The sequence below is a fragment of the Lissotriton vulgaris genome, chromosome 10 (genome assembly GCF_964263255.1).
Source record: "Lissotriton vulgaris chromosome 10, aLisVul1.2, whole genome shotgun sequence".
NCBI lineage: Eukaryota > Metazoa > Chordata > Amphibia > Caudata > Salamandridae > Lissotriton > Lissotriton vulgaris.
In genome coordinates, this window is record NC_141698.1 from 624,349,253 (window position 1) to 624,365,720 (window position 16,468).

General features: G+C 43.8%; 1 protein-coding gene across 1 annotated transcript in view; it reads right to left on the reverse strand.

The window, feature by feature from the left end:
- The window catches only part of XYLB (xylulokinase), an 894,017-nt gene that overhangs the window by 656,307 nt on the left and 221,242 nt on the right, over window positions 1–16,468 (reverse strand). The gene's annotated exons all lie outside the window — the stretch shown is intronic.

Here is a 16,468-nt window from a genome sequence, read left to right on the forward strand (position 1 = left end):
GCAAAGCTGATAGCATAGGAATAACATATTATTCTCAAATAAAACACCTCACCACTTCTAGGCTGAAAGCTACAACAACAAGTACGTGTCGTGTGCAAAACTGAAGCCTGAAGGCAAAACGGCTGTTTAAACATGTAATACACTCATGCTAACTTAACGCAATATATGTAATGAAGTATCCATATGACACCCCCCCATTGGTCCGAGCACCGCCAATCATAAGGGAAAAGGCAATACTAAATCAGATACACAATTTGAAAGCAAAATTCAATAGTTTTGAGCTAAAATAAGCTAAAAATATGTATGAATGAATATGTATGAATGAATATGTATGAATGCCTACAGTGGCATCAAACCTAAAAAATATCAAAAGTCTTGAAACAAAAGTCTTCCGCCTGGTTCAAAAAATTATTAAATGTATGACCAGGTCGCATCCTTTCAAATGTTTGTAAGAGAAAAAACCAAGGCACTCATCCGATATCCAAAGTCATGTGCCACTTAGACGTTATCTCCAGCAACATCACGTGAGCGAACTCTCCATCAGCTGAACATAGTCCATCCCTCCAATTCAGCGAGGGGAAAGTTATATTTCACAACAAAGCATTCCTTCCAGGCATCTCACGATTGGAAAGTATATGCAAAGAAAGTTGCAACAGCCTCCAGTATGAAATCACTGCCATCATCCGAAAATAGTTCAGCCATCCAATTTAGCAATGGGAAAGAACATACGTGCTCCTCCAGCATCGGATCCTCCTGCAACGTCAGAGGACAACTCGGTGGGTTCACCAGAACGCTGTGTGTCAGAAAGGCATTCGCCGCTGCAGAGATCTCCCATTGGCCCAGAACTCCATTTATCGCTGCCAAGGCCATAACTCTCTCGCCAGAACAGATCAGCTCGTGAGCCACAACGGGACGCATTAGCTGATCAAAATCGACGTCAGGAGCAGTCCTCAAGCATAGGCACAAATCAATGGCCCAATCGAACTCGCAGTTTAGGCAGTGAAACACAGGTTGGACACACGTGAAGTCGGTGAACCGAAATGACAATCTATAGGCCGTGCTTAATGCTGCAAGCGGCAAAGTTCCATAGTAATTGAGCATCCGATTACGGCACAGTGTCAGGAGGCGTTGAACGGCGTCTTGCGCAGGATGGGCATCCATGTTTTATGAAGAAAAACACCAACAGAAAGCCTGCGGCCACAGCCAGCAATACAGGTATTCCACCAAACAAACTCCCAAAAATAGTGTGGAAAAACGTGGGAATGATACCAAAAACTTTTTCAAACGTAGTCACGAGGCCACTGCTTACTAGTTTAAAAAAATGTGCCAGCCCAGTCGTTGAAGAAGCATTAAAAATCTGGTGTACCAGCTCGCAGAAATGAAATGGCAAATCAGTGTTTAAAAGCGCCTGCACCTCTGTGCGGGTGTTAGCTATGTGAAGGACATAAGTTTCCCGGGCCGAACTCAGGGTCACTTGTTTTTGAGACAAAAGAGCCCTTATTCTGCTTAAACCATTGAATTTCGCTTCCAAGGTTGGGATCCGAGGCCAGATGGAGACATCTGAAGAGCCATGCGTGGGTGGGTATAGAACATTCTTGCAGCACACTACACGCTCTGATACAGTAACTATATAAGCCACACCAATTAATAAACCACAACATAATTCGTTGTTTAAAAGCAAATAACTACCATTAGCTAATAATGTAAATGTGGGCACTACTGCTGGAACTGGCGTGCCTTTTAAAACACATGCTAAATTTGGGCGGTCCTGATTACAAGAACCGTGTAACTGAATGTGTCTGCATAATAATGAATGGTCAGGTGACTGTGTGCATTCCTCACCATTAAGATTCACTTCTTTTCCATCTTTCAGACATCTGTATGTGTATGGTAATGACCATGCCTCATGTAGGAATGCATTGCCTAGTGGCTCATATCGTCCTATAGCAATATACCGCATACAGTTAGTAAATTTATATAAGGGAAATGGTAATGTAATTAAACCATGAATAAGCCACGTGGCAGTGGTGGTTTCAGCAACAGAAAAAGGTAAGGATTCTAGCTTCTCAATATGTAACATAGAAAACGATGCATCACGCATTGAAAGCATGCGCTGTTTATCAGTAAGATTAAAAGGGGCAAAAAGTGATGAAACGTTCAATGAGGTCCAGGGAACTCGACCAGCCTTAATTGTCTGTAGAGTCCAGGCAAACTGCATTACAGAACGTAATTGATTTTGACCATGGTATAACGTGGACACTTCATCATGTACAATATCAACAACAGAAGAAACAATATTATCCAATGTGTAAATTCTGGAAGAAAGCGTGTTAATACTATTATCGACCACTGCAAGCACTTTTTCCAAATTGGCTTGATCAATAGCCCTCAGGCGTTTAGCTGCTTCGACTCTTGAAAATTTCCAAATTTCATTGTAAATAGCATAAATAAAGCGTTTAGACCTACCCATAGTTGGGCCTTTTATAAAATCATTTAACTCTATGTTTTCATTCAACTGGGACAGATGCAGTTTAACTGCAGCTAAAGTGGAATGTTGTAACCAGTTCTGACACAATTTGCCTACTGAATAAGTTGTAACAGTGTGATCTTGGTCAAACCTGGGATCTGGCCTGATGCGTGTAAAACCCTCAGACAAACCCAAAAAACGACTTTGGCAAGAATCAGAGCTTCTTTGCCATAAAAGCCACCCATCCGGATCAAAACTGGAAATATTAAAGGAGGAATTCTGCAAAAGTGCTTGTATCTCACTTATGGACAATGTAGTGAAATTACTCCAACCTGAATATTCTCCCAAATCAGGGATAGTAGGGGTATTTAATTTTTTAGATGTAGCCAATCCAAAACATGTTGTTTGGGAAATAGTCGAATTTAAAAACAACATGTGATTTGGGATGAGACATGCACGATGCAAAGCCTCAGTGCCTTGTACCTGCCAATCTTTGGTACCCCAAACCGATTTAAGGTCAATAACATCCTTCCATAACTCATAGCCATCCACAGATAACCTTTCTAGAAAGGACTTTGAATACAACAATTTTGTGTCAGTCAGTCTAACTTTTGGTATTGATTTCTGTTTCACCTTGAAGTAAAAAGACTCAGGATTTGATTGATTAAAATCTGTAAAGTAAGAGTATTTTCCCAAAAAAGTACTTGAGCTCCCCTGTAAAGGAGCAGGGCAATGTTCCCACTGAGTGTAATTCACAGGAACCCGCCTGGAACTTGTCTTGTGCAAGAAATGATTTCCATAATGTTGGTAACAAAATAAATCACCATAATTGACAGAATCTAAATACAAATCCTCATCATCAAAGGCCGCATAATATTTCAAATCAGAGAACAATGCTTCTACTGCCTGAAGATCCCAATCATCAGAACGAATATTTTGCTTAATCACATCTCCCATGTTTACTCTAAGCACATTAGGAACATTAATAACTTCTGTGGGGCCATGTATCTGAAACCTAACCGCATCCCACACAATCCCATCAAGGACAGGCCAAGCAGTAATTTGTACTGAATGTAAGTCTCTCTTTAGTCTGTGTGCTGAATGCGAGGAGGAGTGAGGGGCCAATGTTCCATTAAGGTACCGAATTCCTGTTCTTTCTTTCACATAATGGCCATCAATCAGGCGGAAAAAATAAAACACAAAACCAATTGACATAAAAAGATAAAACGAAAATAGTATCAGCCAAACGTATGTCCAAGGCGGAATTAAAAAATGTTTTTTAAACAACGTGGCATATTTTGCAATAGTTGATGGTTTCTTTGAAAGTTCCGAAACAGAGTCAAAAGAGAATCTGGACTGGTTAGCCAAACGTGCATGTAAATCGGACATGGATAAATCAGCAGGATCTGCATAGGTCACCTCATCAATGTTAGTAACAGGAATAGTATTTAATAAAGGACTTGATATGGCAGGCATCTCGAGGGACACCTCCTGATCTGCACCGGATGTAATAGCCAGCACAGAGTGCCTCACCATGGAAGGACAGGATACAGCCGGTGTCATGCTATGAAGAATCGGCCACCCTGTGTGTCTTGACATTGTCAATAGAAATAAATCTGTTTTCTTTACGACCTGGAAGTGGTGGTAAAATGACTGTTCTTGTGCCCTTCACTCCAAGGACCCGAACTGGCGCTCGATATGAGGGACCAAATTCCTTTTTGTTATCGATCTTCTCTCGAACCAGTTCTCCAACTTGGGGTAGCCAGCCAACTACCGGGATCTGCAACGCATCATCCGACGTGGAGGGCAAGTGTTCCTTTGCAAGACTGTCTCTGGTCTTTTGTAGATCCTGTAAAACATTGCAATGTTCATCTACGTCAAAGGCCGCGGCCTGGGCCTGGCAGTCTGCACCATCAAGGTCAGGGACGTACATCTTGATACCAAAGAGCATTTCGTATGGGGTCCGCCCACCCAGAGACCTTCTAGGGAGATTATTAAGCGCACGCTGCACGCCATAGAGGTGGGTCAGCCAGTTTCTACCAGTGCCTATAACTCGGGCTGTCAAAGATTGCTTTAAGTCGCGGTTCATTCTTTCTACCACAGAATTGCCCTCAGGCCTGTAGGGGCTTGAAAACTTCACCTGTACTCCCAACGAAACCATAGCATCCTTATACGCCTTAGAGGCGAAAGCCGGACCCTGGTCCGAATGGAAAGCACCACAAGCAAAGATTCCCACAAAGACACGCAAATCCTTAATGACAGTCCGTGAATCAGCGCTGCGATGCGGCCATAACCACACAAAGCGTGTGCATGAGTCAACTGCTACTAAGATGTATTTATACGCAGTATCAGAAGAGAAAGGACCGCAGTGATCCAAATAAACACAACCAAGCGGTTTATTAGAAATGTACAACTTTGTCTGAGGCGGACGCGCAGCAGTAGAAGGCTTAATCTGCTGACAAATGTCACACATAAGGACATAATCGCGCGTCTGTTTGTACAGTCCCCGCCACCAGAACCTCTGTTGTAGCTGTGATACAGTGGCTGAGACGCCCGCATGCGCAGACGCCACACCTTCATGAGCCGCTGTAATCAGAGAAGCTCTGCGATCCGAGTTGGGAATCAGACGCTCTCCAACTTCAGGAATTTTCACATAAGGAACCTTACCGGGACTTAAGTGGTATGTGTATTTCGAAGGGAACCCCGCAGGATATTTACCTCCCTTCGCCGTGGCAGCAACAGCCGCCAAGATGTCGTCATCTATTTTGCTCTTGGACCTCGTGACCGCTGCAACTAAGTATTTTGATACCGCAGACTTCGCTGCCTCATCAGCAAGCGAATTGCCAACAGCGTGGACTCCCACGCGCTGGTGGCCGAGAGTATGAATCACAAACACGAGCGGCAGCTTTTCTTTAAGTTCCGCCACTCGGACCCAGATCATTTTATGTTTTATTGTGCTACCTTTGGAATCACGAAAATCATTCTGAATCCAAAAGAACAAGTTCTCATTGTAAGACTGGACACAGTAGTAAGAATCACTTACGATTAAAGTCGTCACACTAGGATCTGCGTACTCCAATGCGAGCATAAGAGCACGGAGCTCTGCTAATTGTGCGGTGCAGTCTCCAAGTGTCTGCGTGTGCACGACACTGGACTTGAACTCATCGTTCACCATGGCACCGACCACAATGGCGCAAGCGGAAACGTAGGCATGTTTAGAGCCATGCGCAACCTGCGCCGAACCATCCGTGTAAATGATACAGTGGAAATCCTCCAACGGCCGCATTGCTAAAGGAGCAGGATGAACAAATTCATACTGTAAATACTCCTGTGACCGTAAAGCGGCGTCAAAAATAAACGTGATATCCTGAGATGTCAAGGATGTAGCCCACTGAATCCACCGAGGGTGCAAAGCTTTAGAATTCGGTACACTGGCTTTCGTGACCGCCTCCAATGCAGGACACGGGGTAACAACCAACATGCGCTTTCCCTGCGACAGGGCACGTTCTTTAAGAATTGCCATCTGCACAGCCGTTAACACTTTCTCCACAGTGGAAAAACGCAGTTCAGCTGAAGTGTACAAGTGTGACTTGTAAGCAATAGGTACAGTATCCCCCTCATTAAAAGTCAGGTACGTGAAACCCACCGTCCCAGGGATTATTCTTATCACCAGGTTGGTCTGGTTATCACGGGTCTGTAAGTAGTCAGAAGTGAGCAAATCAGCCTGCAAGGACTGCAGAATGGCTGAATGTTCAGGCAGCCAGCATGATTTGGAAAAAGATGGTTGTACCAAGGCATATAAAGGCTTGATACGCTGGGCATATTCCGGAATGTATGTCCTCCCGAAATTTAAAAAACCCAGTAAAGACTGTAATTTTTTCAGTGTTGTCGGAGAGCGCAACTGCGCGCACTTCTCCAGGAAGTGAGGAGCCAATCCCTTTCCTTCATGGTTAAGTTCATAACCTAGAAACAACACTGTGTACTCCGCAATGTGTGATTTTGCAAAGTTAAACTTGTAACCCATGTCTGCAAAGTTACAAATTATGCTGTTTACTCGACACAGATGCACCCAAAGCTCGTCGTCTGTGAGATAAATGTCATCCACATACGAACATGCAACTGGATCGAAACTCTCCAAAAGAGAGACAATGCGGGCGGAAAACACTCCAGGACTATTTTTATATCCCATTGGGAGTCGTTTAAACATTTTTTGTACGCCGCCGCATGTAAAACTGGTCCATTGGGAACTTAGACCATCTAATCTATGTGCATAAAAACCATTGGAAATGTCAAGCGTGGTTTTGAACCGTTTACGCTCAAGACTATTCACTAGGGCAGAGCCGTGAGTATTCTGTACCGCACAGTTACGGCAATGCGAGTTCAAATGCCGGTAATCCAAAACTAGACGATAAGAGCCGTCCGGCTTGTTAACAGTAAAAAGGGGATTATTCATTGGTGACACACATGTTTCAATTACACCTTGATATTCCAATTGTTCAAGGATAGCCGCGACCGAAGCTTTAGCTTCACGCCGTATGGGGTACTGGGGTTGTGGCTGAGGCTGTGACCGTAATGGAATCTCATGGCTAGGGGACAATTTATCCCAGCCACACTGATTTCGGTACACAGCCGGCGCAAGCGCCAGAGCCCACTCTTCTGCAAAATGCAGCGCTTCCACTCTCGGTACAGTGTGCGCGAAACTGGGGAGGATTACCTCCTCCCCTCGCGGAGCTGTGAGAACAAAAGGTGGGGGCCAGTCAGCCTCCGAAAGCAAAATGTCATACGTATCCGAAAGATTTTCCCAAAATACCCCTTTTACAGTTCGCTGTATGTCACCTTCAATTAACAGGACAATTTCAAAAAGTCTTTCAGGGGGAGCAACATGTGTATCAGCTGTTTCGATTACAACATAAGTGTCAGTCGCTGTCACCTTCAACAGTGGACGGAGGGCCTCTCTCACTATGGTAATCTCCGCCGCGCTGTCCAGCAAGGTCAGAGCCCACGTCAGATTCCGAAGCCGCGTTCTCACTATCTGGGGCATATCGATGCGCCGTTAAGGCAGCGACTTTCTTCTTGGCAAACTGCGGTCTCTTTGGCGTAGAGTCGTCCCGCTTGTCCCCTTCACTTCACGTGCGGGGCTGGCCACGTCCTTGCTGACCACCCCTGCCCCTGCCGCCCCCTCCACCACCGGTTGACGGAGCCGATGAGTCCTGAAAGGAACGAGGAGAGCGTTGGTCAGTTGCCTGATATCTGTCAGGCGATTTAATCGTAGCGCGATCGCGCAATTCATAAACTCGCTCAGACTGCGCAGGTTGCGAAGGTGTCGGACTAGAGACCTGTGTCTGTTGTTGCTGTTGCTTACCCCTATTCTGCTTTTTCGGCCAAGTTTGTTTTTTGGACTTGGGCTGTCCACCTGTTTCCGAAGACTGCCCCTGGGGTTGCTTCTTTTCTTTTTCAAGAAAAACCTTCGCACCCCTTGAATTGCGGCCAACCGTTTTATAAGCCGCCACAATAATTTTTGCCAGCTGACGGGGTTTCTCGGCATCGGGTACTAACGCCAGACCATTGGCCACCTGAAAGTTCATTGCATCCCCTTTTACATTGGCAAGGATAATACCGCAAACTGTCTCAAATGAACCGTTCAGGCGCATACCCAACTCAACCGCCGACTCAGGTCCGTGATCATCCTGAACACGCTTGAGGATCGCAGACAGGTTCGAAACTGACGGTGTGCCAAAGCACCTCGAGTAAACCGCTGCAAAAGTCTTACCCCATGTCTCACAGTCAGCAAGGTCCGGGGCTATCTCCTTCGGTAAACTAAGCGTAAGAATCCGGTGTTTTTCACTCGGAGTCGTATTAGGAAACACAGCCTCTAACTGGTCGAATTTCTCGGCAAGCCAGTAAGGAAATTCATCCGTACTATCTGGCTTTCTGCCCATAACGGAATTCACCAAGACAGGACTGATTTTCAAACCAGCCTGTTCTGCTCGAAGCTGCGCACCTGCGGGGGCTGCGCCTTGAATATTACGACTAATGTAATGAACAAGCGCTCTAATCACTCCAACCGAGACCTCATGAAGACGTCTCAGGTCGGCTACGTTACACGTGGCGCGATTAGGATGAGGAGTAAATCCACCCAAGGCGGGCCAATTTGTGCCCGGAATGGACAAAGGACCTAACCTCGTAGCGTTCAAAGTTTGGGGTAGGGCGCCACCAAACCAAACACCGTGCTGCCAAGCGTCAATAGGTACTTCCAGTGCCCTGTACGGAGCATAAGCTGCCGGTACTGCTGAGGCAGTGTATGAATGATAGACACCCGAATTAGCGTCTACTTCCGGAAATGTCACCCAGGAATAAAACAATTCGTACGGGTACGCATGTTCCGCACTCACAACTAGAACCACAGCTAAGCCTTCCGCGGGTACATTATATCCCCGCAAGTGATCGCGAACCGCGACGCGGCTATGCTGCGCTATTTCCACTGCCATGTTAGCACAGGAAGAAGAAAAACCAGACAAAGAACTGTGTGTAGCACAACTGGGTAGTGATTCAAAGAAACCGTTTTTAGAAGAATTCAAGCTTGAAAACACCTATCACATAAATAGGTAGGTTTTTCCGACACCACCGTTTTCCGGAAACGGGAATGAAGGTGTCAAGGTTTGAATGATATACTACTCGAGTGTCATGAAATACGGCCAACCAATCCGTTGGGCGCCATGTAGCAGGGTTTCCGTTCTCCCACAGAACTGTGCATAGAGATCTAGAACCTTAGTGAGTTAGGATGATCCAAAAACTCATCTCAGTGTCAGAAATCTCGTTACCTAGCTAGCTACAGTGTCTCATGGATCATTATGGAATGATACATGTATTAGACAAACCAGAACATGATCTTTAGAATACCTCAGGAGTCGTGGAACACATGAACACTCTTTCGTTATATAATCATTTCAAACCAAAACTGAGAGTCAAAGAACACAAGTGCAAGTTTGAAATATTTATTATTCAATGCAAAGTTCTCAAACGCAGTATCTTGTATAATACCAAAATGCAGATTATAAAAATCAGAGTCAGCAGCATAGTCACTAATCCATAGTAAGCAAAAGGTGCTAGCATGTTATAATGCAGTTTCTATAGAAATCTATATCACCTATATTTCGCGCACCCTATCTAGCATATTATATTATATCTAAGAAGGTCTCATTCGGGCTTTAGCAGGGCGACCCCATACCTCTCAATGTCAGTAGGAGCAGTTCACATCAGCAGCTACCAGCTCTCTTCATGCGCAGCACCAAGTGTGTGCGTTCATTCCGTGTAACTCTATCTTAAACCCGCGTAGAGCCCAAAATGTTGGCATCAACATTATTTGTGTTATGTCTAATGTCTAATGTGGTGCGAGGATCAGACTTCCCAGCAACCTTGTGTTAGGTTAATCTTAGAGTGTGCAGCTCTCAGTGTGCAGACAGTTGTACCAAGTGTACAAGGCAAAGCTGATAGCATAGGAATAACATATTATTCTCAAATAAAACACCTCACCACTTCTAGGCTGAAAGCTACAACAACAAGTACGTGTCGTGTGCAAAACTGAAGCCTGAAGGCAAAACGGCTGTTTAAACATGTAATACACTCATGCTAACTTAACGCAATATATGTAATGAAGTATCCATATGACAACCTGAATGGACTAGTGTTTCTCATGGTCCAAGGTGATTTTTCAGCTCTCTGACTGTGATCTTCCTGGCGGCTGCTGGCCTTGACGGGGGCCTTCGGACAGTCATTTTTTTGGATCAGGGAGGATCAACAGGTGTGAGTTGAAGACTACACATAAGGTAAATCTGTATTGAGCCAGTTCATTTGGTTAGAATTTGTTTGGAATCTGCTTGGGCTTTGTTTGGAATTTGCTTGGTATTTGTTTGGTATATGTTTGGAATTTGCTTGGAATTTGTTTTGGACTTTAGAATCTGTTTTGGAACCTGCTATTTGTTTTGACTAAACATTTTTTTCCTTACAGGTAATGTGAGAATATTTTTTATTTCTCTCTGTTTATAAGTTTTTTATATCTATGTGGAGGAAGGAAGTAAAGGAGCGGCAGCTCAAGGCAGAGAAGATACAAAGGAAGCAAGAAAGGAATAAAGAGTATCAGAAGTATAAGGAATTGAAGGATAAAAAGGATTGTTTAGAAAGAGAGTATAGATTACTAATAGCTAAGGAATTTGTATCCAGACCGACAGTAACAGCACAAATCCACCAAGAAGATGTGGATTCAGACCTTGACGGATTATTGATTGAACGACCCCCACCCCCATATGTACCTTAGACACCTCTTTCCCTGGACCACCGAATGTCGTTCCCCCTGCACCTCCGGCTCCACCTCTTTTGCCCTTGGTTGTCCAGTTCCCTATTTGCCAACCAGTATCGGTACATCCCTTACTCCCTCCATCTCAGACCACTGCGCCCTCTCTCAGGCCTATGCGTTTCCATCCCATGCCACTGGACCCGAAATGACTTATGATCTCCATAATCATACACAAAGGGTGGGGGGGGCTCTATCCCAGATACCAGGTAACAGATTACCAATACCCCCCTATAAATAGCCAATATCCATCATATCCCGAGCCCAATCATTTGCAAGGGAGACCGTGGATTAACAGAGAGTTCCACCCACCCATGTACAATCTACCTATCCAAAATCGCTTCCAGATTTTTAGTGGTCTGGACGGGGTAGATTGACAACAAGCTCAGACATCTCAAGAAATTCTGGCTGGGATAAAGGTTCTTCCTCTAGTTGATCACCCCGCTATTAAGGAGTTGGTTCCCCCTGAAAGTACTGAGATCTTGTGTGGCCACCCCCAAGATCAGCCAACCCCACAAAAGGCCCCTAGCACTGACAGTTTGTCACCATGTAACAGTAACATCTTGGAACAGATGCAATCCCCCATAGATGATATTAACAACAGGGGAGGGGAACAGCTAGGGGAAGGCTTGATCCAGAAAGATAATGATTCTTGTGCACTGTTGTACTGGAATATAGCAGGGTTTAGGCAAAAAATCACAAATCCAGCATGGGAGTTAGTAATAGACGGTCAGGATATAGTGGCCCTCCAAGAAACTTGGATACAGGAATCAATCCATGTAAATGGCTATAGAACCTTTTTTACTCCAGCAGTTGGAGGTCATTTTGGAAGAGCTAAGGGTGGGTTGACAACCCTTGTTTCTAATCAACTTAAAATTAAACAAGCTCACTGTCATTTAAATTCCTGTTACTTCCAAATCATTACTTTACGGAATTATAAAGGATCTGTGGTATTAATCATTAATTTTTATAATAATGTCCCGAGAGACGATATTCTGATCGTAATGAAGCAGCTTAAAGATGAAATTCAGCTAGAGGTAGATAGAAATGAAAGGGAGTTGATAATTATATGGGGGGGGGATTTTAACTGTTCATTATGTACTAAAAGGAATCAGGGCCTATGTGGCCTAGTGACAGAAAGAGACATGCACTTAACACACTTTGAACATACCCTGATGGGGGATTTACTTAATGAATTATTATTCATGTTTGATCTGGGGTTTGCTAATGAATTTGTTCCAGAACCCACACCGTTTGCTCCTACTTTTGTTGGGAGAGGCTCATCGACAACTATTGATTTTATTATTACCTCCAGTAATCTCAATCACAGACTTCTGGGGGTTACGAATATCCAACTACCCATAAGTGACCACCTTCCACAATCTCTTAAGGTAGCATATTTGTTCCCAGACCCATCGACGGCCGCGCCTCGAGTAGAGACAGCGGTTGATGTTGTCCTTGGGAGACAAAATGGGTACACATTAAAATGGAGTAAAGTAATCCCCACAACCTTCTTTGAGAAACTTTGGGAGGCGTGCTCAAATAATTTTAGGATCTGCCTAAGTGACAGCTCCACTAACGATCAAATTATTGAGCACTTTGGAACAATAGCTGCAAATATAAAAAGCAGCCTAAGGGTGGAGGCAAAACGCAGAGCCAAGGGGCCCAAAAGCTGGTTTGATACTGCATGTACAAGGGCTTTGAAAAACCTAAAACATGCAGTACACAGATCCCTTAGGGATAAAAATGAAATAAGAGAGTGCAGGAACACATATACTCAGGCCCTGAGAGCAAGGAAAACCGCGTTGAACAAGGATGCATTAGATTCCCTTCGTGAGGCCTCGCAATCTAAAGATTCCGCTGCATTTTGGAAAGCGATTAACACCCCTTTCCCTTATGAAACTCACACGGCGCGAATCGAGATTGCAATAGACGAGGACAAATGGGTAGACCATTTTTCAAACCTCTACAAAGCACAGGAAGACATCCATGGTGGGGGTCTTAACTCTAGCCTGGATGTACAACAGAGTTACAACCTGGTTATAACAATTGATGAAGTGCTTTTAGCCTTGGGATCTACAAAATGCGGTAAGGCTGCCGGACCCGATGGGATTCCGGCAGACCTATTTAAAGCTAATACTGAAATCTGGGGGCCAATGTTAGTACAACTTTTTAATGCAGCTCTCTCACTGGGTCTGAAAGAATCTTGGTTCACCTCAGTCATTGTTCCCATCTACAAGAAGGGGGATAGGAATAGCTGTGCTTGTTACAGACCAATCTCCCTTCTTGATTCTTCAGTAAAAATCTTAGGACGTGTTGTGTTGGCAAGACTCCAAAGCTGGGCAGAGGAAAATGATATTATTAGTGATTTGCAATTTGGTTTTCAAAAAGGGATTGGTACAATTGAGCAAGGGTTAAACCTAATGCTTTTGCAGCATAAATATATAAGGATCAAATCTGAACGCTTGTATTTTACTTTTGTCGACCTTTCTTCAGCGTTCGACTGTGTATCACACTCAAAACTGTGGGACATAATGAAAGGTTTGGGGGTGGACAATAACATCATTTGTTTTTTGAGGGAACTCTACAGTGGAGCCACAGCCTCTGTTCGCTATGGCAGGGGAGGTGAATGCTCCAGACAATTTAGTGTAGGCCGTGGAGTGCGGCAAGGTTGCGTATTGGCGCCTTTCCTGTTCCTCTTATATATCAATGGGCTCGAGCGTCATCTGCTGCAGGAGTGTAGGGATATGCCCAGGGTGGGGAGGAGGGAAATCCCTGCGCTCATGTATGCGGATGACGCAGTACTCATGGCACGCACTCCACGTGCCCTGCAGAAACTAGTGGTCAGCTTCGAGAAATTTATGTTGAACCTGGACCTACTGGTAAACTGTAGCAAGACCTTCACAATGAATTGTGGCCTAAAACCAGGTAAATTAATGAAGCGTATCTTTTTAAATAATGTGCCGCTGGATAACACCCCAACCTTCTCTTATTTGGGCATTTTATTCCATGAGTCAGGTTCTTGGACAAGCGCTATTAAGGCTAGAACTCTTTTATTTATGAAAACGATCATGGCTTTACAGAATTTCGTTAGAAAATGGGGCAGGAAACCGATAAAGGAAATGATAACCATTTATAAAGCTACATGCTTGTCCGTGGCTATGTATGGCTCAGGCCTGTGGGGATACGCAAATGTCGACCAAATCCAGCTGGTAGAGAACAAATTTCTGAGGGGAGTTCTAGCAGTTCCTCAGTGTGCTGCCACATTTAATTGTCACGCTGAACTTGGCCAACCCTACATAACGGATATTATCAGAATTCAACCTATCCTACTGTGGCACAGGGTATGGACTACTAACGAATGTGTCATGAATCGGGCCCTGCTACGTGACACCCTCAGTTTGGACCATGCGGACAGAATGGAATGGCTGGGATATGTCAAGCATTTTTTGACCGAGATTGGTTTACATTCATATTTCTCGGACCCATCCACAATGGACAATATTCCCAGGAAGACACTAAAAACCATCTGCCTGAACCACTTGCTGGATAAGAGGAAGAGAGTCGAAATCTTGAAACCCACAGTACACTCTCACCTTTCTACTCTTTGTGAGATTAATACTGTACAGCCATATTTATCCCTGTCCATGACTAATTATGATCGTTTTCTTTTAACTCGTTTTAGATTTTGTATATTTTTTAGATTAGTGTCTTTCCCATCTATGAACTCTTGGAATCACACTTTGCCCGCTTGTTTGTGTGACGGCACGTCACAACAATCTGATATGCATATCCTCTTTTTCTGCAAATTTTATACTGCTATACGTAGGAAAACCATAGTCCCTTTTTTAAAAAACATGAATTTAACCAGATGCCGCCCAGCCTTTTTAGAAGTACAGAAAATGGACACGATTTTAACTGTTACTGTGATTTTAAATTATTTAAAAACTGTTTTTAAATTTAGGAAACAAACTCAAATTGAAACATCCTAGACTCCCTATCGACCTACCTCACTGCATTACTATTTATGAGAAGTAATTATTGTATCTCCTGTAACAATTGTATTTTGTTTATATGTTTGTTACTTTTATGGTTACTCGCTTTTTAACCGAATAAAGTTTATTGAACTGAACTGACTTATGATCCTGTTCTTTCTGTATCTGTCCTGACCCCCACGAATTCTTCATTCTACTGCATCTCAATCACATCAAGATGCAGTAGAACGAAGTTCTGAGTAACATCAGAGGGGATGAAGTAACAAAGGTCCTCCTTCACTCAGCACTAATAAAAGTTGCTATGGAAAAAGCAGAGGCTGAGATGATAAAGGAAGGGATTAGAATATTGAAAAGAGAAGAGGTGATGATGGTGAATCAAGGGAAAACATTCCTCAGGAACCATGCGGAGCTAGGAGAACGACAAATAAAAATGATTACATCTGGTCGGGGTACTAAGGATGCCCTTGAAATTACGATAATCCCAAAAAATTTAGACTGGGAGGATGATGATCTTCTGATGGGAAATAGATACAGAGAACTGGCATATATGGGCCATGAGGAAGAGGGGTATCTGAGCAGCAATGACTAGGAAACTGGGTCGTCGCACAACCTATCTATTGTGTCCTGGAACGTAAATGGATATAAAAGAATAGTGTTAGAAGAAGGTTCTAAAAATATCCTTGGGAAGTCTGACATTGCATGTTTCCAGGAGACTTGGCTGTGCGACGAAACCCCAGTTACCGAAGGCTTTGCACATCATGTAAGGCCTGCAAAAAAGAATCAAGTAGGTAGGCCATCAGGCGGCCTGATGACCCTTGTGTCAACAAGGATAGCAAAAGACATACAATCACTCCAACTTAAATGTAATTGGGCATTAGGCAGCAGAGTATTGATATCAAACAGTTTTGCAGGTGGGGGAGGGCTATGCATAATCAATGTGTACATACAGAAAGGGAAATTAAAAGAGTATAACGTGGAGTTGGACTGCTTAAAGAAGGATTTGGAAGGATTGTATGACATATATCCTAAAGATGTGCTCGTAATACTGGGTGATTTCAATCATAGATTAAACCCCCATAAAATTGACTCATGGCAGAGTGACGTGCTAAGAGCCTATAACATAGAATTCGCGAATTTCTCTTACAGTGATAGCTCTACCCAAGATGTAAAGCTTGGGCAGCTGTTGGGAGCTATGGGCCTGATCTGTGTTAACGGAAGGAAAGAAATGGATCGACCCGCTAAACGTACTTTTAAGATAGGGCAGCAGTTGTGCCCCATAGATTATGTATTTATTCAAGCTTGGTACTTCTACTTAATAAACCACTTTGAAGTACTTGGAGTGGGGGGTAGTGACCATTTCCCACTGCTGATGGAATTACAGATAAACAGGGACCCGCCGAGACAGAGGGTGCTACAAACTGATGTGGATTACCCAAAGCGGCTTACAACCCGGATTAGTGAGGAATTTCTAAAGAAACTGAGAGCTCTCCAATTATTAGTTGGGCTAGAAAACCCCCTACCAGGGGAGGCTTTATCCTGGTATGAGGATACAATAAGTCAAATGGTGGAATGCCTTAGAATAAAAATCAAACAGGGAAAGTATGAGCAAATCCTTGGTTTGATGATGAATGTCGGTATTTAAAGGCTGTTATCAGG